This window comes from Semicossyphus pulcher, unplaced genomic scaffold (assembly GCF_022749685.1).
Source record: "Semicossyphus pulcher isolate SPU_LCO1_2020_fin unplaced genomic scaffold, fSemPul1.0.p SCAF_4, whole genome shotgun sequence".
NCBI classification, from domain to species: Eukaryota; Metazoa; Chordata; class Actinopteri; order Labriformes; family Labridae; genus Semicossyphus; species Semicossyphus pulcher.
This window is the reverse complement of record NW_027211715.1, coordinates 22218157-22239569: the sequence shown is the minus strand read 5'-3', so window position 1 is coordinate 22239569 and position 21413 is coordinate 22218157.

The following is a 21413-nucleotide window of genomic DNA, read 5'->3' as shown; positions in this document are numbered from 1 at the left end:
TCAGGCAGGGAGGGAGGGAAGGGAGGACTGATAAAGGGAGGTTGCACGGAGGAGTAGTGGGGGTGTTCGCCAAGGTCTAAGTTCACTACCTCTTCTGTTTGACTTGGCACACTGATGAGAGCATCATCGTTTTACTACGAGCCATTATCAACATCTCTCCTTTGCTACAATCAGACGTGCTGTTTTGCATCATGCACATAATGCTGTAAAAATGTGTGTCCAGACTTTGCTTCTCACGCACCTTGGTTATTTCCACTAATTCACCATGAGCTTATATTCATCCCACTTTGTAAACCATGTAGCATACAAAAACTATACAACAACCACTGCAAACAATCATGATCCAAATCATAGTCACCACAGAAATCCTCTGTGGATTTACAAAATACTTAAAAACCAGCTCCAGTCATGTTTTAAGACGTATAAAATGCTCTGCTTGAAACAATAAATTGTGTCTGATCTGTTTTTTCTGCAAAATATGTTTAATTACTTTGTAAAAATCCTCCCAAGGCATCTCCTCCTTCTCCCTCATTAAAAATTCCTGAATCTGCATAGTCAACGCCCACTATGCACATTTCCAACCACCTGCTCCGTCGCAAAAACAAGACACGTCTCTGCCATCGTTTAGCAGCAACTTGTTGAAACTTAGCTAGCTTGAAATGTAGTAATTAGTAGTAGTAACATTAACGTTAGTAGTCAGTAGTTAGTTTGCAAAAATTACGATGTCTTGTAGCGCATGAAAAACACCACATGGAGATGTTTACAAGGTTAAACACTTGATTTTCACTGGAGGGGGTCTTTAAGCCAAAACTTAAAGTGACTGCAGCACTATCAGAGATAAATACTTCATGCTAAAGCAGATTCATCTCTCATTTCTTTGGCAACCGTGATACTCAACACCTGCTGGCTAGCAGCTGCTTGTTAGCAGAAGCTAGCTTAGCCTGCATCGCTGGAACATCTTTCATTTCATATTGATTAATATGAGGGAGATCAATGTCTCCATATATCACAGTTTTTATTATATAAATATTTTTCATCACAAAAATACTGGGTACTGAATACTTATATTCCTGGTGGAGCCTTGTGATGCCCAAACATCCTTCAATATTCGACTCATTACACCTCTAATGATGTGTTACTTGATCTTAAATTTGACCACTCTGCCTCTTTGTTCCAACATTTACTTCTAATCACAAAGCCCCAGTGGAAATCAGAAGAAAATTAGGCTGCTAAGCACAAAACATTTGGATTGTTCAGCTACATCAGATGAAATCCTCATCGGCCCACAGACCTTATTGATTGACAATGACCTTAAACCCGCCCACCAAAGGCTTCATTCAAATCAAGCAATTATTTCCTGCCAAGTAGGCCGCCCCTGTGGTGTGTACATTGCTGTTTGTGGGGTCTATATTTAAGGTTGCTCATTTAGAGAACAGTGACCCCTGTCGAGTTGTAGTCCACCAGTTGGAAAGTAAATCTAGGTGGTGTCTTTCAGGATGCTAATTTATGTGTCCCTGCTGGCAGCTTAAGCCCTGCTCCCCTTTGAATTGGCAACACCACCAGCTGGTGTGTCCTCACTCTCCCTGAATGCAACATTGTCTGCGGAGCATTGAGAAAGTGTTTTGCGTTTAAAAACCTGTCCCTGATCCTGACAGAAGTGTGGGCCCGATGGGTCCAGATTAAGCAGTGGCCTAATGTGTCTTTAGAAACATGAAGACAGTCTCTGTCACATACAGTGTTACACTGGGAGGTTTAGTGCACAAGGCCTTCATGCCATGGCTACTTATCACTGGGTCATCCAGCCGTATTCCAGGAAGGAAAACTCAGCTGAGCCCAGTCTTACGGTAGAGATTATGTTGTGATTATGTTCCTCTTGGCCGTGCAGCTCACCTCCATTTATCTGATAAACGGGAAATACACCCTTAATGTGTCTGCTCAGAGAGGCTGTTTGAGAGAAAGGCATCTCTTGTTGGTTCATTACAGTGATGCTCGCAATACACCAGATGATCTCAGAAATGTCCAAGCTTACAGTCATAGTAACATCACAACAAACATCATGTATCCTGCAGTCATCAATTGTGAAGGTGCAGTCTGAGCTGTCTTACGATCAGATGTCTTTAGTCACACAGTGTGATGATGCCTTCTCTTTGGCTGACACCAACACACTGGTGCTGACAGGCTCTACTAAACACAGTGTGTCCATGACGGTGTTTGCATCATGTAATGTGACTGAAGAAATGTTAAAAAAGGGAAAAATAGCAACACATTTCGTGGCTAAAGAACAAGTGAAAGCAGGTAGTTGACCTCATTTAAAGTGTTGCTAATTATAGAGAAACAACTTATATGCCTGTTTTGTTTGTATGCTGTACTGTTGTGTTTTATGTATGTGATTGTTAAAAGAAGTAACGTAAAATCGGAATATAAGTCGCCCCGGAATAAAAGACAGTCTGTTTTTGGGGGTATTCCAGAGGGGAAAAGGTTTCCTATAGCTATTTAGTAATAAAAACAGTGCAGTACAGTGCGGTAGCTAGCAGTACCTGGCAGCGTACGATTACGTTGATTGTTGTGAGGGTGGCGGCTGCAATGGTGATCATGACGGTGCATGTCCGTGACGTAGCGTTTGCAACAATCAAGTAAGTTTTGCTCACTTAAAACAGCGAGGAAAACAGGACTGTGGCATATAAATATGAATAGGAGAAGTTGTGGAAACGATGCGAAGACGTAACGTCATCACTTAATAACTGGATAGCACCATCGTCTAGGTAAAATATCATAACGCAATAACTTTTCTTTGCAATTTATACTGTTATATTGGCCACACGAGTATGTAGGATGCAGCACACTTTTTAGATTAAAAAAAAAAGTTTTAAAAGTGCACCACAAAATAAATGGTACCCAAAATAGGACCATTACTAATAATAGTACCTTTACACTGGTCCATGACCTTTTATTTATTGTCCCTGAATCATTCCTGCAGCATAATGCATATATAAATGCATTGTCTAACATATTTATTTATTATACTCTATATCCTTGTTAATTATATCAAACAGTAAGTATATGCATACGAATTAAAACCCAAACTATTCCTTTATACCAGTTCAACCCCACATTGATCAAACACCATCACTCTGTCAGATGCTGCATGATGCCCAGCCTTTACATAAATGTGTGCATCTGCAGAAATAAGACCCAATGCATTATGACAGGTGGTTGTTGAATATGAGCGTGTCAGAGAGGATTATGTTGATGACTACACAGTCAGACAGTCTGCATGTGCTTTCCCTTGATTCCCTGCTTTCAGTGAGCTGTATGTTAGACCGACTGCCTCCTTTCTTATTAGAAGATCTCACAGATAGGGATCTTGCGCAGTATCTCCTGGATTAAGCGTAACTCTGAGGAACAATTTGCTTGTTTGTTTTTTTTGTAATACTAATTTTTAGAATGGCGCCACAGGGCCAATTTAAATACCAAGCAGATTAATTTCCTATATAAGACCCAAATAATTACACGGTCAGGTACAGGAGCACCTGAATCTGCCCCAAACCTACCTGGGGCATTTTAAAGGGTTTAAAAATAGAAACGAAAATGAACTACTGTTTAATCTGGCCTGAACAGTTGGCTCAGTTGCTCAAATTTAAAGGCATTAAGCAGAAAAAGAGATTCGGGTTTCTGAGGTATGTGCACACTAGACTGCTGTGTGTATTTACACCATGTATGCAGCTATTACCCTCAATTTTAGGAGTAATTATGCACACTAACACATGCTCTCGCTAGAGAAAGTACCCCAGCGTGTAGGAGCAGGATTTCTCCACCCTCATGATTGTGAAAAGTACCAGTAAGTAGGTGGAAGAACAAAATGAAAGGAAATGCATTTAAGAAATTGAAGGGAAAAAAAGTTTAACCATCCTTAAAATAGTTTTAGCATTTATTCTGTTTTCTAAAGACAATTTAAAAATACAAATTTAGTACTGCAATATAGAAGGGCTCGTAGCACAGGAGACCGCTCACCTGACATTTTTTGATCTATATATTTAACTTATTAACAGGCACAAGTGAAGAAACTGCCTGGGGCAAGAACAAAAGATATGACTGAATAATTGTCTATCCTCTTTTGTTGGATGTGTTTTGAATGTCACTGCAGTTTTTGCATCATAGGTCTATTCAATACCAGTACAGTACATAAATTTAGTTAAAAATGTATAAATAGTGTTTATTACACATACAAAAGCGCTCCTAGGCCACTCCCACACCCACTGACAACCCCAGACATAGCAAAATACATACAGAAGATGATTTTCCACATACCCATACAAAGCTATTTACATATATTTCTACACATCTGATAACACATTGGAGATATGTAATTTGAAAATCTTAAGTATATTATGCGAGTGCAGAGGTAAGACATTGAAGCCGAAAAAAGTTGGTCAAGGGAATTAAAATGTAAAAAATGCAGTAACTAAAGCATCCATAGTCTCACCTGAGATGTTAGCCCCTTATACGCTGCCAGTTCAAGGCGGGGTTATTACGCCTCTGTCTTCTATGTGAAACGCATGGAGGCGGAATGGTGGGGCGAAGTCGTTCCGCCTCTGAGCTGGCATTGGCAGTAGTAACAGAGGCGACGCAGCGTCTGTGTAAACAGCAGAAACGGCTGGGTGGAACAGGACGTGTGAATATGTGTTTGTGTCTGTGTGTGTGTGTGTGTGTGTGTGTGTGTGTGTGTGTGTGAAGCACGCGCTGCTTGTGTACACCTCGCACATGTTTTGCTTCTGCAACGCCGGAACGCTGTGTAAAATCACACACTGGGATGGCTTTATGCCAGCGCCGTTTGGTCCAACGTAAAATGGCAAAGGCGACATAATGACGGAGCTTCGTTACGCCGCAGTTTAAAAAGGGCTACCGTCTCCGGCTACTGTCGACAGCTACAGTAGACCACATTTCAAAGCGATGGTATTGCAAACCGAATGATTTAACCGCTCCAATATGAAAGTTCTCTTACTCTGCGTGTCTTTGTTCTGGTTTCAACACACAGAACTACAGAAACTGAAATATAAATCTGAACATTAATGTATGAACAATTTAACAGAACACAGTTATGGATTTAAGCGTGAACAGAAACTACTTACTCTCCACCATGTCTTACTTTAACATCATTGCACCAGATACATCAAACCCTCTGCATTCACAACCCCTGAAGCATATGCAGGCTGAAAACAGCATGAGAGTGAATGGGGCAATGATCATAAGACACAGTTAAAGGGCAGATACAAAAGGTTGATCCAGCAGGATGTGATCAAACCGATGCTGAAGATAACAATGTGGGAGTGGGAGAGAGCATCAAACACTGAGGCATTGTTAAGATGCTTTAGCTAAAGAAGGGGACTACTTACACGCACATCTGCATGTCTATACAGGCTTGATGCTATCTAACATTATGCACAGGGCACTGTTGTATCTCTTTACAGTAGGTAATAAAGGATTAGGAAAGTAGAAGCAGTGTTTTTAGTAAATTGAAAGCAGTGATCGCATCCTTTGAAAACCACAAACAAATACATCCAGGGCCTCAAAGACATACCCAGGATATCTACACCTTGAACCTCCGAGCCCTTGATGTTCCATACGGGTGGACACGTGCCATGAGAGGACAGTACAGTAAAGGCAGCGGTATCAGATAAAACAAGAACACAGCACTTTGTGTACGTGCCAGGGGGCTGGAGCAGCAAAGACAACAACAGGCGGAGGGAAGGTAAACACAACAACAAAGGACACCTCACCACAAAAACTCGCAGTGAGTTAAACCGCGGCCAAGATAAAGAATGTACAGTTATTATCAGCCTGCGTGTGAGCACAGCGTCTGGCAATGAGCGGATTGTTTACTGTATGAACAAAAGGGAATCATTTTCCATTGAGTCATTTAGGAGTAACTATAACATAATGCCAAAATGGTATCATAAATCCTGTATAAATAATGAGGACAAATATGGCTAATACTCAATGGGCCATGGAAAACAGGAAAGGTCTGTTACAGGACATGGATGGTATACAATTGCGTTTGCACCCACAAGACTAAAGAGTGAAAATCCCCTTGATCAGCACTGTCCCGACATGTCGTCCATTTTACCTGCATCGTTGTGTATCTGTTCTATCAGACATCGTCATGACTTATTTGTGCAGTCAGGATGTCGCATGACTCATTGGTATCTAAGTTATTATCTTTCAATCAATGATCTTTGTTTCCTCGTAGAAAAAGGCTTCCATGGAAGAGGGTGAAACTAACAGAGAAATAGGTTGTGCATGACAAAAAAATGAAAATTACCACCTTAAGGTTGCATGACTCCACCAACCAGGTAAGTTGTTTTTATCCATTTGTTCAAAATTTTAACAAAAGGCATTAAAGTATGTTTTATCATGGCAGCACAGAAAGGCTGTACAATCACCCAGCTTCAAGGTGAAATCCAAAGATTGAAATGAGGTGTGTTTGCACCCAAATGCAGCACACTTGAGAGCAACGATCGTCGGTAATTATCTTAACTAAGATTCAACAGGTTCAGGATAAACAGGCAGGTAATAATATAGTTCAGAGCCGTCTGAGTGTCTGTGCTGGGCCGGGGGCTCGGGCTGAACCAGGGTTTAGGTGAGTGAGCTCAGTTGGTTAGCGCGCACACACAACCATGCAACAGTTTATAAATGGACGGTAGCATAGGGGACCTTTGACCTTTTGGGTGTTATCTAATTGAAAACGTACACATTTTTTGTTGATGGCGAAAAAGTGGTTTTTAATGGTCACAGTGAAGTTGACCTAGCTGTCACCTGCCTGGAAGAATTAAATACTCAAGGTAAGTCCAAATTATAAAATGTTACGTCAGATATAAGTCATACCGTTTCATTCATGCCCCATAAACCCTGAGAAAATCTAGGCAGCCTGTATGCTGCATGCTAGTTTCATCAACACAGCACTGGAGGAAATTAAAGCTTTATTTTTTAACAGAAATGCAACCATACACTGAAAAACATTTAATCACAATATGTGTTTTGTTTCTTAGTCACATCTTATCCACGATCTCGCCTTTGTCTACCTTGTTTTTCATTTAGAAACAGTTTGTCTTATCACAGCAGTAATGCTACATTGCATACCTGCATGTTTCCAACCTTCAGATCCGTATCAACCGACAGTTTTATCATGTCTCACCCGCCCCTTCTCTTTCCCACACGGAATTCTTCCATGACCCGCATCAGTTAGTAAATCTCTCATCACTGTGCGGTACAGTAGCCATGTGAAAGAAAGAGGGAGGGTGCGGGTGAGACGGAAGGATGGATGGATGAAGAGCTCAGAGGTCGACCTGACTGATGAAGGCTGTCCACACCTATCCGGGACAACAGCCGTCGTGTTTACAGGAAACCAGTTCGACCTGCTGTTCAGACTTGTGGTTCACAAACACTTCTGGTTAACAGTCTGAAAAGGGACTGATTTCCCATAGTGGCTTCTGTTTTCAGGGTGTCTCATTCTGGTATTTCTGTCCATCCATCATCCATGAGGATCACACATACAAAACAAAACCACCCTGTGCTCGCTAAACACACTGTCCTACATGTTCCAACAAAGGACCATTATAGCAATTTGTTAGACTTAAAAGGAATCATTTCAGCAATTAAAAAATATAAGATTTATTTAATTATGATTGTGTTTCATTTACACTCCCAATACACTATACTTACTTTACTTTAACATACAAGTGTCCAAATCCATAAAGGTCACCGTGTTAACTGCGGAGCTTTACACTATTTTGGCTAATACAGCACTTTACAATAGTTCCTTGTATGTTCATTCATCCATCCATTATCTCTACCGCTTATCCTGTTCAGGGCGTGGGAGGCTGGGGCCAATCCCAGCTGTCATTGGGCGAGAGGCAGGGTGAACTGATCACCAGTCAATCACAGGACCGACACATAGAGACAGACGACCTTTAATGCTCACGTTCACACCCACAATTTAGAGTCACCAATGAACCTAAAGAGCATGTCTTTGGACTGTGGGAGGAAGCCGGACTACCTGGAGAGGACGCACGCATGCACGGGGAGAACATGCAAACTCCACACAGTAAGGCCCACTACATCCCAACCGGGATTCGAACAAGGAACCTTCTAGTTCCTCTCTTCAGCCCCTTGTTTGTTTAGTGTAAGATTAAACAACTGTGGAGTCTGAAAGAGCAGGACAGACAAAGTAAAAAAACATGAAGCACCAAGGAATAATAATGATCAACAATAGTACACAGGTTTTTTTTTTCTATAATCGGTAGATCACGTTTTTAGGTTGTAGGTGCTTTAAAATCACATTCATCACAAACAATATAAAAATATATGCAGTTGCAGACTGAATTTAAAACAAGTGCAACAGGTTCACAGACTGCTGTGTTAGCTGCAACACGTCTATCACCTGCTGGATTTGGAAAAACGATGGCTTATTTATTAAAAGAAACAAAGAAAAAAACTTTGAGCATTTGATTGATATGTTGGTATCTGCTGTAATTTTAATATGATGTCATTCAATGTGATTTAAAAAGGGATTTGAGTCATGTTCTCGCCGCTCTTCAAACACCTCCTGCTATTTCTTGGTGGAGAAATTTGCTTTAGTTTGATTTCAAAATCATAATGTTCCTGAATGATCAAACACATAGGGGAAGGTATAACACAGTTAAGAAGACATGGGGGGAGAAATACAGGGAAAGTCTATTACTATGCTGTTGAATTTCTTCCCCTTTAGCTCTCTTCCCCTGAGCTCAAGCCTTCTATTGTTCTGTAAAACACTGTCTCTTACAGTGACAGCCCTTAACATTTGTCGCATCTTTTTTTTTTACAAAAGAGCGTCATTTAATCATCTAAAAATGTAAGAAAAATGTCATTTTGTTGCCTTGACTGACTGTTAGGAGGTTAATTTGTTTTTATCTGCAGGCAACAATGGCTGTTTGAGTGAGGATTAAAAGATGCTCGATGCTCTTCATTTGCTGTTTTATTGAAACTGCTGGAGCTCGCTGAACAGTGATTGAAGGGTTGCATTCTCAAATTAACTTGTCATGATGGTGATTAACTCACACGTAGAGGAGCACTCAGTGCACTGTGTAAAAACTAATGTATCAAATGTTTCAACCTGGTTCTGTTGGAAAGAAATGCAGGGATGTGTGTGTGTAGGCATGAGGTCAGAAGTTACTGCGACAGGTGGCAACAAAGAACAGGGATGGAATTCCCAATGTGTTTGGTGTTCTGCTCGTACCTAAGCACCTGTTTGGATAATGTTTTTCATTGTAGACATACAATGTTACACATCTGTAGTTCTATCTCCATGGTTTTTAAATATGTTAAATATGTGGCAAGAAACGCAAGCAGTCAGACATTAAAAGTGGATTTTAAAAAATCAGAATCAGATCAGAAAGATCACAAATAGGTAAATTAATGCCCCACAGTCTTTTGCATACACCATTTACAGTGTACAAAATCTTGTTAAAATTTGAATGTACTACGGGAGTGTTTTTAGGTGCAAGGATTAATCATGTCCAACATTTTGTCTTAGACACCTCAAGTTTTAGGCAGCTTTCACGCCTAAAGTCCGTCTGTTTGATCCGACAGCAAATCAGCAAATCAGACCAAATTGTTACCGTGTTGCATTTTGCCTCCCTTTTGGTTTGTGTTCACTCGGCAGCTTTTACCAGCGGACCAAAAGTTTTGATGCGTTACGAAACTGAATTTCCACGTGGGAAAACTCCCTGAAGTAAACACCTTTAGTTTTTCTCTGAACAGTTTGAATACCTCCATATTCTTTTGCGTTTCAACAAGCATTTGTGAAATAGTTTGAAATTAGAGCCGTCACCTCGTCACTCCCCGAGGTCTGTCCTCTACTCATCTTGCTGTCTGGCTGCGTGGCTGTCTCTGCAAGTGTCAGCATCCTTTAACAACCCGCAATGCACAGTGTTTTGGTTTGCTTCCTATATAAGGTCCTACTTTAAGTCTGATTATGTTCTCACCTGAATCGAACCGGCCCGTGGTTCTTATGGAACCTTTTCTGACGGACCATGTTCCGGTGGTTTGGTCCGCACAAGAGTTCGAATGCGTGTCCTCCGAAAGTCCGGACCAAAGCTGTCAAGTGTGAAAGCACCCTTACTTTGAAATAAAGTTGTTTATAGTAATAACCTAGCTGACATTGAACCCACTTGTTTCTTGCTTATCAGGCTTTGCAGTAAAGATATCACCTTAATTAAACATCTCAGCAATGAAGTATAGTGAAATACTATTTTATTATAATCAAGATTATGGCCAGAAGGTCGAAAGCTGTATTAAACCCGAGTTATCTTTAAAGGTCCGTCAGTCAGTCTGCTATAAATCGCTCCCATCAAGTACAAAAAGTGACAGCCACAGAGTAAGAGAAATAAGGGGCGGGAGAGTAAGATAGAGAGAATAAAACATAGTCTCTTGTATCGCCTTAAGCAATACATCTCCCTGGAGAGGAGACGCTGACAACAAGGAGATAGAGGGCGAGAGACAGAACAGGAGACGAGGAGAGAGGGAGGAGAGAGAGAGAGAAGCAATCACCTGCTACAGGCATGAGAGGTATGGAGATGAGAGCACTGAATACTTAGACAGTTCACATCACTCAAATAGTCATCTTCACATGAGGGCAAAATCACCAACATCAGCTGCATGCAGAGTGAGTGGGGCAGCACGGTGCACCAGGCGGTCACTGGTGGTTACTCACAGAGAGGCCTCAGTGAGGAATTAGGGTTTACAGTGGAGAAAATGCTGCCTGAACATCTGCTAGACACAGCTGCTGTTAGATTTTAGGTGCCACACATCTAAGGTGAGGGTGCATGTTGGTTTGGGTGTTATGAAAAAGTTGACTTGTTTGGGGTGTTTGCTTCTTTCTGTTCATATGTGCCGATAAAATGTAACTCAAAGTCTTTAAAAGTCACACAGTCGCTAATTTTAGGAAGCCGTCATATGAGTGGCTGAACAAACATCCATTTCATTTTAATTTTCGTGCATTATTGTTTATATTTGATCTGCTGGAGGTTCCCGAAGGTTCCAGGTTCGGACATAGTGTGGAGTTTGCATGTTCTCCGTGTGCATGCATGGGTTCCCTCCAGGTACTCTGACTTCCTCCCACACTCCAAAGACATGCTCGCTTTGGTGACTCTAAAATTGCCTGTAGGTGTGAATGTGAGCATGACAGGTTGTCTGTCTCTACGTGTCAGCACTGTGATTGACCGGCGACCAGTCCAGGGTGTTACCCGCCTCTCGCCCAATGACAGCTGGGTTAGGCCCAAGCCCGACCGTGAGCCTGATCAGGATGAGCTGTTCATATAATGGATGGATGGATGGTCTATGTTGAAATCCCACTTGCAACACTTCCAATTTTCAGCTATTTGTTTTAGTTATTTTTATGTCTCCGGTCAAGTGACATTTAGATGTTGCCAAGCTGATCAGACACATCGTACCGGCCAGACAACACTTCAGCCAAAATACTTTTAACGCTTTATTTGGAAGTACAAAAGTTGCTGCGCCAAAGTATTTGGCAGGTCCTCAATGCTCCTGAGGTATGGTGGGTCAAGTTCACAAAAAGAGCGGGAAGCAGCAGGCTGTCAACTGTTATGTATGCCTAGAGTGGACAGTTTGGAAATAACTGAACTGTTTGTCTTTGTTTACTCATGCAAATTAGTTGAGCTTACCTGGGGGGTCGTCTGTATAGTGTATCATGTCCTGTCAGACTTTTGCTGTTGGCAGTCTCAGTGCTTTGAGATGCATCGTATTACAACTAATGTGCATGATGATCAAATCTACAAAAATAACAGCCAAGCTGGATTAAAACCGAACTCTTCCTTTAAATCTTTCACTCGATGGCATCAGTTTAAATCCATGTCTATCGCTTAAAATGTTTCAGCTGTCTAATATCTCAAAGCGGCTCTTTACTTGTCATCTATATTTATGACGAGTTTGAAAAGGCCTCACTGCGCGGCTCTGCTCTTAAATGTGTCATTATGGGGCTTTGAGAGCAACAGCATCTGAGGAATGCAAGCAGCTGACTTGGTTTTCTGCGCACGTTGTGAGTGACACTCGCAGATTGACACTGACTGACTGACTGCGCCTCTGGGAGAGCAGCAAAGGGTGTGAACCGCCGAGTGTCGGCGTGTGTGACTGTATCACTCGGAGCATGAGTTCTATGGTGGCAAACCCACAGATGTGTGTTAGATTGACAGAGCATGCTTGTCCATCAAGGCGGTTGGTTTCGATCTCTAAAAGCCTGTCACATGCGCTGATGCCGGCGTATTTGGTTTACAAATTTGGTTGACTTAGTGCTGGTTCCTCAGAATTCATATTCTGTGGAAAGTCACAAGTTCAGCGGCCTTAATTTTACTTCGTAGGAATAAATAGAAAGAAAGATAAGCAGTTTTTTACATTGTAATTTCCCTAAAATGTATGAGTTTGAAGTTTTTCTACATTTTTTAGCTTTTATTTTGCATTTAAAGCACGTCACTGCTCAACACATTCCAAATATCCCTCTTTTGATGTCATTGAACTGAGCCAAATCTGGCTTTGTTGCTTTAAGTGTCTCGACAGACAAGTAGAAACACTTCAGATTACTGAGCGACGCCCATGTCTTTAATGTGGTTTGAGTTCTGATTTAAAAAATTACAGCACCTTGACATGTTTTCTTCCACAATAACCACAGCAAAGAAGTTCGCCTTTGTTACCCAGCCAAGTCTTTCAGGTAACTATGCGCTCGCACACAGACATAAACAGACCTTGAGCAGTGCAGACACGGATACATACACAGACACGAGAGAACGGTGCGACACAGACACACTTCAGAGGCGTGCCAGCTCCATTCACTTCATCAATTCGATGAACAACTTTGTTCATCTGTAAACTTACCAAGACAGAACTGTGGCTGGAATATGCAGAATATTTATTAGACAGAAGCGACTACGTGAAGGAACTGGCCATTTATAGCAAGTGGATGTAGAGTTAGAGATGCAGCGAGAGGCTCTAAAAGGAAGCAGCAATGAGGACAATGAATTCTCCGTTAACAAACACATGGTGAAATTACATCTTAGTAAAGTCAACAGTACTAAAAGCTCAGTGCATGAATACAATGTTGGACTGGTGGTGGGATCAGCACACAGCATGGACAAAGCAGAGTAATGAGACAAATAAGGTTGTATAGCAGCCACTGCTACTGTTTGTCCTTGGGTTGCACTTTAGAGCATTCATACAGTAGCATACCATAGAATTTTTTTTTTATAGTTTGTTATTTTATATTGTTTTGTTTTTCTCTTGCATCTATCTCATTGCAAGTAACCATAAATCTAAACACAAGTTTTAAAATGTTCATTTGCTTTGAAAATGAAGAAGAAAATGCAACTAAATTGTTTGTTAGCTTCCAAGAACGCACAGAAAATTGGTGATAAAGACTGTATGTGAACACAACCTGTTTTCACTTACATGACAACTCCACGATGCACCTTTAATAACAGATGGCTATTGCTAGTTAGCTTGTAGCCAGGCAGCAAACACAAATACAAGTGCAATGCCAAGCAACAGAAGAACACATGACTTCAAAGCTTTACCTTAACGCCAATTAAAATTAACATGAGTTTGAGAGACCAACTCTGGTCAAAATAAAGATTAAAAATGGTAAACACTGGTCAACAGACTGTATTGTGCGTGTTTATTTGTTCAGCACGTGAGCTAGCTAACCTAGCAAAGTATATCCAATAGTGCATGTTGAAACCGGATGGATATTTACCTAATTTCCTGTTAGCCTTAATAATAAGTACAGATTCTTTGAGCACTTATTCCTTTGCAATATTAATTAATTTAAAGTGGAAACTGACAATATTTAATCAAAATTGATTCAATAGATCCTTTAGATTGAAGACATTTAGACATGTCACAGTAGGAAGAGCACAGGGGAAGTAAAATGTATTGTGCATGCTGGCAAAAGATCTGTTGTGAACAAGCGGCAACCTCCAGTGTTAAAAAATTAAGCCAATGCGGAAGTGCAAAAAAACTGCAGTTCTTCGAGTGGCCACTTGAGGCTGGCTCCAGAAAACAAGAAATGACATTACGGCAGATGGAAAAAGTTTACAGCAGAAATAAGCATGTTTACAGCCTGGTACAAAAAACGGCTTTGTTATAAAAAAGCTAATTTTACTATTCATGATAACTGTACCAGGGTGAATTTTTCAATCATATTAAGCCTTAAATCATAGGGGCGGGCTCGCTTGATTGACAGGTGGACACTGCTGGCTGTGTGCTAGACGTCTTAACTTCAACATGTTTGTGTTGTTGCTGCTTTTTGAGGCTTTTTTCATGCAAAAATAATCCAAAAAGATGATCTGTCTTGCTGGGATTTATGGAAGAAGAATCTCCTCAGCGGGAAACAGGAAGTTAAACTAGTATTCAGCAGCTAATGAATTAGCTACAGGTCCAAATATGGTCACCTCCAACAAAAACCAACATGGCGGCACCCAAATCCCGAATTCAGGGCTTCATTTACGCAGTCGAGAAACCAATGGGTGAAGTCACGGTGGCTGCGTCCATTATTGATACAGTCTATGGTTGTGAAAAAGGCCCATAAAATTGATTATTTTCTTGTTTTGTATGGTTTATGATATAAACTGTAATATACAGCAAAACATAAGGTACATCATTCGGAAAAAATAAAACTGAATACCAGAAGAAACAAGTTTTGGCCTTGTTAAAACTTCATACTAACGCTTCAATATTTCCAGCAGTGGCTAGTAACCTCACAAGGTCGTCTTTGAATGTGCGCGCACAGGCACACACACACAAACTTGCGAGATAATACACACACAGTCATGCATGGACACACACACCTTGCCCAGAGCCAGTGTGGTCCAATTATAGGAAGAGCCCAAAGTCCTGCTACATCAAAATGAGGAGGAGAGGATTAAGACCGAGGAAGGAGGGAGGGCAGCAGTGAACTGGCAAGCAAGTTTCTGACAGGCCCTTCGAGCATCATCCTGCTCCGCCTGCCTGGGCTTGTACCAGTGCAACCTGTTTGTGTGTTTGTGTGTGTGTGGTCGTTGAAGCCTCACCATAGACTCCACTTGTCATAATCTTCCTGTACTCCCTGCAGCCAGTCCTACATGTATTTGGACTTTCTGGGTCGGAAAGGTTCAGAAAAGACGCAGCTAAAAGGAACCTGTCTATATGTCAGCCATTGTAACTGGAGTGTCTGTCACATATTGAGCCTCGTAGATGAATGACATGAGAAGGGACTGATTCAGATTGAGCTTTGTTGTGTTTAAAGTGTACTATTTAAAGCACGCACGTTAACTTGACAGGTTTTATTCTGACATTTAGTGGATTGAGTTATACTGTCTGAAGTAATCTTGATTGAAAATGTCTCCGCGGCTGAACGTCTGAGTTCAACCAAACCAATTTCTGAGAGAGCAAACCACATTATGTTTGCTGCATTTTAAACATGCCCACATGCATGCATGAGGTGCAGAGGCCTTTTTTTCCCCCCCTCACCTCTCCTCAGTCACACACAGGTACACACACACACATGCACACAACCGTTTATTTATGTATTTTTCTCAGGAGCTGTGCCTGGAACAGATGGCCAGTTTCATGGGCATGTTTGTGAACTCCTGGGTTGGGTCAATCAAACCGTTTTATGGGGGGGAAACAGGAGGGAGAGATGGAGGGACAAAGGGAGAGGGAGGAGGCACATAAAGGTATAGGACTACAAAGGTACACTTTGTGTTCTAAATCTTAACAAGTCTTTTCAATGAAGAGCTAATTTTATTATTCTAAGCAGGGATGGTTTTTACTGACTGCACAATCAGACACTGTTTCACCGTCATACAGATTAGATAAGAGTCAATGTACATCTGCAGAGAAAATAAGCAAGGTGCATGTCATTCTAAAGCTGTTTTCCCACTGGTCAAAAAACCAGTGAACACTTGGCTTTTTTGCTTAATGGGAGAGGCTGCAATCGGCATTCAGACCCGGGTCGAATGACTCTGCAGTAGACCCGGGTAACTATCGCCTCGGCTCTGATCAGCATTGATGGGAACACAAAACCCGCATCGACGCGCTAATCTCCGTCCCCTTTCCGGCGCGATGCTATGCTCTGTCTGTAACTTCTGCGACTCCTTGTCATCTCAGCTACAAATTAAACCCGTCTCCGTCCGGGCAGCGCTCGAACATCGTTCCAAATTTGTCTGCGCCGAGTTTGATAAACAGACTGAATGAGTGATAGATACAATAAACCCTGTTTCAGGCGCATTTGTAGATCAGGCGGTGACGCAGTAGAAAAGAGACCGACAGGAGTATACTTCACTGGCAATGGGAACAGAGACAATCAGCATCTATAAGCAGGTCTTCCCGGGTGTAAAAAACCTGAATCAACACGTTAATTTTAGGTGGGAAAGGGGTATAACTTTCTTTTCTGATGTAGGACATCAATCCTCTACCAAATGCTGATAAAACAGCATTTCCAAATAAGCTTACTGAATTTAAGAGCGAAGAGCTCGCGAGGCAGAGTTTTGCGGGGCGGATTGTACAGTTTTATTCCTGCAGTCAAACAGACCGTTTAGATTAGAGTTAAACCCCAGGCGAGGATCCAACATGAGGGTAGACTTGCTGTACCGCAGGTAATGACAGCCCAGTGTAGATCTCTCCCACTCTCTAATGAGAGTTCACCTTTAAATTTGGCCTCTCTGATCTCAGATACAATAGCTTGTTAAAGCTAACCCTGCACTTTTCACCCAGCATGAGCTTTCCCTCCACTTTTAAATGTTTAAAAGTAGAAAGAAACACTAGTTGTAATTGAAGGATTTTGTTCTTTTATGGAACGGGGGTAGAGGTCTTGTTTTGAAACTTCAAATGGGACAAGGGGGTGAGAAATGAATGGGAGGGGTCAGGGTTGCTCCCAAATACAGTCCCTAAACTTTATAGTAATGGAATGGCAGAGGTGGCATGAGCGTGAGCCTTTAATGTCAGTTAATAATGAGGACAAAAAATGCATTCTCTCCTCTCTGAACTTAAAGAGCAACTTCCAGGTTAACATTTTTTTTTACTCCATTTACACTCAATCTTGTCTGAAAATGTCTGAGGAAAAGGTTAATCCTTGATTTCTTATTATTTACAAGATATAAGGGCACAAATTTAGAGGAAAAAGTGGCCGTTTCCAGTTAAGCTGCTAAAAACTGCTTTTTTTTCAGCATCATATTACGTCATATTACGTAACAAGAGGGACTCACGGTGTCCGACTCTGTCATAGCTCAGCGTGCAGAAGTAGGTGGTAGTGAGTCTGAGCGGTCGTATAGTATTGTGTAGACATTATTTCAGTAGTGTAACATTGCATTTCACCAGTTCTTATGATGGTTAATTTTTGCATTTGTGCCGGTTGCACAAATTCTAGCTTGACAGGACATCGAGCCCGAGCTAGCTTTCGTGCCTGGGTGCGTTTAGTGCAGGTGCAGACTTCGGGGACGGGACACACAAGCACCTATCAAACAAAGTATCAGGAAATTGTCATCGCTCTCCCTCCCTCTGTCTCTCTCTCTCTTTCACACACTGCTGTGGCACCGTAAAACATAGCATGGATTTACCCTAGAAGGCAATGCAAAATACAATTGACACAAGCTGACACTGGACCATTAGTAACTGTAATGGGTAAGTAGTCACGCTCCCACTTGCTACTTAGGATTTGTTATAGCCTTTGGTATGTGATCAATTTTACAGTGTTGTGATGTGAGCACAGAGTTAGATATCGCCAGCTAACCCTGCTCACTCATCACGACACCTGCCCAGTTCTCCACTGTTTCTCATTGAGCTCAATGTCTCACCTGTGGCAGTTATTTCTCTTCATCCCTTATAAGCCTATGGTCCAACGTATGCATATGAATTAACTATTTCTTCATCTTCAATGACAAGACCGACATTTAGATCCATTAATTGTAATTAATCGGCGGGACTCCCTTATGTTATGTCACATCCAGTTGTCTGTTTTAATGCAGAAATATAAGAAATAACAAAAAATGGCTCCAGAAGTCACTGTTGTGTATTAATTCATATATGTTGTTGAAAATATAATTACTATACCATTTTCCTACACATTGATTCACTGGGGTCTCCAACCTGCAAGTTGGTCTTTAAAGCCTGCACAGTGATATATTACAGTTGAATATCAAACTAGAAGATTCAGTCTGAGCCACATTTGAAAGTAGTCACTCTATAAGCGTTATCCTGTTTCAGGACAGCCAATTGGTTAGAATGTATATCTAAATATAAGAGATACCAGTATTAAGTATTTCAACACATTAAAGCAGTCACACGTGAAAAAAAATGTTGTTAATTACCATCGAGTCAGTTCGGGATAATTGCCTCAAACAGCGTGCACTTGTTGACCAATTAGTGGGACAATCGTTTTGGTACTGGAATTTTCTACTGCAAAAAATAAACAAGTCACTGCTGAACAGTGTTCATGAATCTTTCACCACTAAATATGCTGCGTTATGCTGGCCAGAGTCATTTAGAAAAGACTAAACTAATGCAAACCTGACTGCAGAAAATACAAATAAAACAGCCGCTTTCCCACTGGTCAAAAAACCCTCTAACACTTGGCTTTTTTGCTTAGTGGGAAAAGTTACAATCAGCATTCAGACCCGGGTCTAATGACTAATCTCCGACCCCTTTCGGGCACGATGCTATGCACTGTCGGTAACTTCTGCGACTCCTTGTCATCTCAGCTACAAATTCCGCCCGTCTCCGTCCGAGCAGCGCTCGAAAATCGTTCCAAATTTGTTGCAGTTTGATACACAGACTGAATGACTAATAGATACAATTAAGATCTAACCACTGTAAGATCTTCACTGTTCACTAACCCTGTTTCTGGCGTGTTTGTGACGTCAGACGGTGATGCAGCAGAAAAGAGACCGAAAGGAGTATACTTCACTGGCAATGGGAAAAGAGACAATTGGCACTTATAAGTGTGTCTTTTTCCGGGTCTGAAAAATCCACTTCAATGCACTAATTTTGGTGGGAAATGGGTATTTTATTCTCATTCAAGTAATGCTGAATACAGATCTCAGTACACAGGTCCTCTTAGTAAAAAGTAATGTTAACAACTGTACAAACACCTTAGAACAACTCAGATCATCAATAGACCTTTGAGTAGAGCTGAAATAGCAACTTAAGTACTACAAGTTTGCCCCTGCCAGTTCCAGCTCTTGCAAGCTGCCACGGGGCTCGGATTGGAACATTATTTTCTCTACTTTCCTGCATTGTCTCGGCAGCGTTTAGCACACTGTAGTGTTTGTCTGTGAGCTGCCACTGTCAGAACCAGCTTGGGTTTGTTTGTGTGTGTTTTGGGCTTCCTAGCAGTTTGTACCTCCCAAGGTTGTGCCCATGGGGAAAACACTGGGAGAAGAGAATCCCTCTGAGACTACCATGCACACAAACACTTGGCAGTGCTACAACTGTCTCGCTCCAAGGAATGGACTCTGGTGGTGCATGTGCAAGAGAAGAGATGCCAAAGGATCTGCAATCAAAGAACTTGTAAGACTTTGGAGACTTTGCAGCAAACACAAAAAGAAAGAATTGACCTTTCATAACAAGGACAGGTCGCGGTGGTGAACACAGATCGAAATCGGAGGAAAAACAAAGGCTTGGAAGGAAGTAAATGGCCTTGAGGTTTTATGATCCCGGAGGGTCAAATTTGCTAAATGGAAGTTCTTGCGGCAGTACACGGTGTCTGTGAAATTGCTTCCCTTGAGACGTGATGCCTGTAAATGTCACTGTCCTCGCGGGGCTCACATCTTCACGCAGCAGGAAGGACCTGCCATTGGCTCAGGGTCAGACCTCGGTGGAGATGACCTGTCTGCGTCCTGTCTCAGCCTTCCCTATTCTCTGTCTTTGTCCTCTTCCTCTACCTCATAGTCCTCCCTATCTATAATACTAATACTGTCTTACACTGCCTTCCTCCCCTGCCTTACTCTTCTCTTTTATACTTTCTTCTCACTCTGCCCTTCTTTGTCCTTGTTACCATGGCTACTGCCTTCTTCGGATGAGGTGGGGAGGCAAGAGGACTGATGGAAGATACAGCGGCCTACGTTACTCCTGCCATTCATCATTGTCCTTCCCTCTCCCCTCTTAAATCTTTATCTCTTTCAAGTCTTCAATTAACTGCTGCCAAGGGAAAGTCATGCTGAACCAGTGCCAGATCTGTGCCTCCTTGCTGTCCTGTTTGTCCAGTAATTGTTTACCTCGAAGTAAAGACAAGGAAACGAATAAAAGACATAGAAAAAGTCACTGGTGTTTGATAGTAGTGTTAATTCAAGACTGTTCTGGTGTCAGGGAGCATTTGGGAATCATTTCAAATCCTAATTGGGTCCAGATCTTTTGTTTTGAGGCTATAATGAGCAAGATAACACCAGGTGATCTTGGTAGGCTAACATAGGTATGTGAGGATGTGTTAGTGTGATGGAATATAAAGGTAGAAAGCAAGGGAAGGAGGAGGAACAAAGCTCATGAGATGCATGGGAGAGTAAGACAGGGGAACAGCAAAGGCGGAACAAGAAAGGGGAAAGGGATGTGCAAGTCTGTGATGCAGATCAAAGTCTAGGTGATACCAAGGGAGGGAAGGGAAGGGAAGGAGGGAAAGCGCACACAGAAGGAGTGAGGTCTGTAAAAAGAAAAGGGCAGTGATCAAAGAAGAGATGAGGCGATGGAGGAGGCAAAGGAAGGGAGACACAGGGAAGAGAGGGAGGTACAGTCAGAGCCACAAGGCCTGTGTGTGTGCAGCGACTTTGTTTTATGGACTATCTTTATGGGAATGTTTTTCTTTCATGATCTCTTCCCCCTTTTTTGCCTGGCAGATGCATGCACAAATGCACACACCCACCCATCCACCCACACACAAACAAACCGTCACCACCTTTCATGCCAGCTTTGCAACTGCCGGGCAGGGGGAAGCACCACAGCCATAAAAGATGTGGTCACACTGCGCCTCGCAGCTCTGCCTTGTTATCCTGACCAGATAATAGCCACATTCAAAAAACGGTCAACTGATGTTGCAGGTGCCACATCGGCTTCCTGCATCACCTCATTTGCCAGGCTTGCCTAACTAATGAACAGGCAGCGGTGGAGGCCGAGACGAAGGAACAGCAGGAAAGTTTAAATACATGTAGCTCCGGCACAGCAGCAGAGGAAGTTATTTACATAATGCCTCCCTGATTACCAATCTCTCCGGCTTACTTGTACTTTTATGTGTTGGTCTTGTGGGTGAGGTGAGGAAGAAAGAAAAAAGTAACATGAGGAAGATAGTGATTTCCTGTGTAGCGGTGCGATGGCTAATGAGATATTAATTTGCAACCCTGACTTTCATG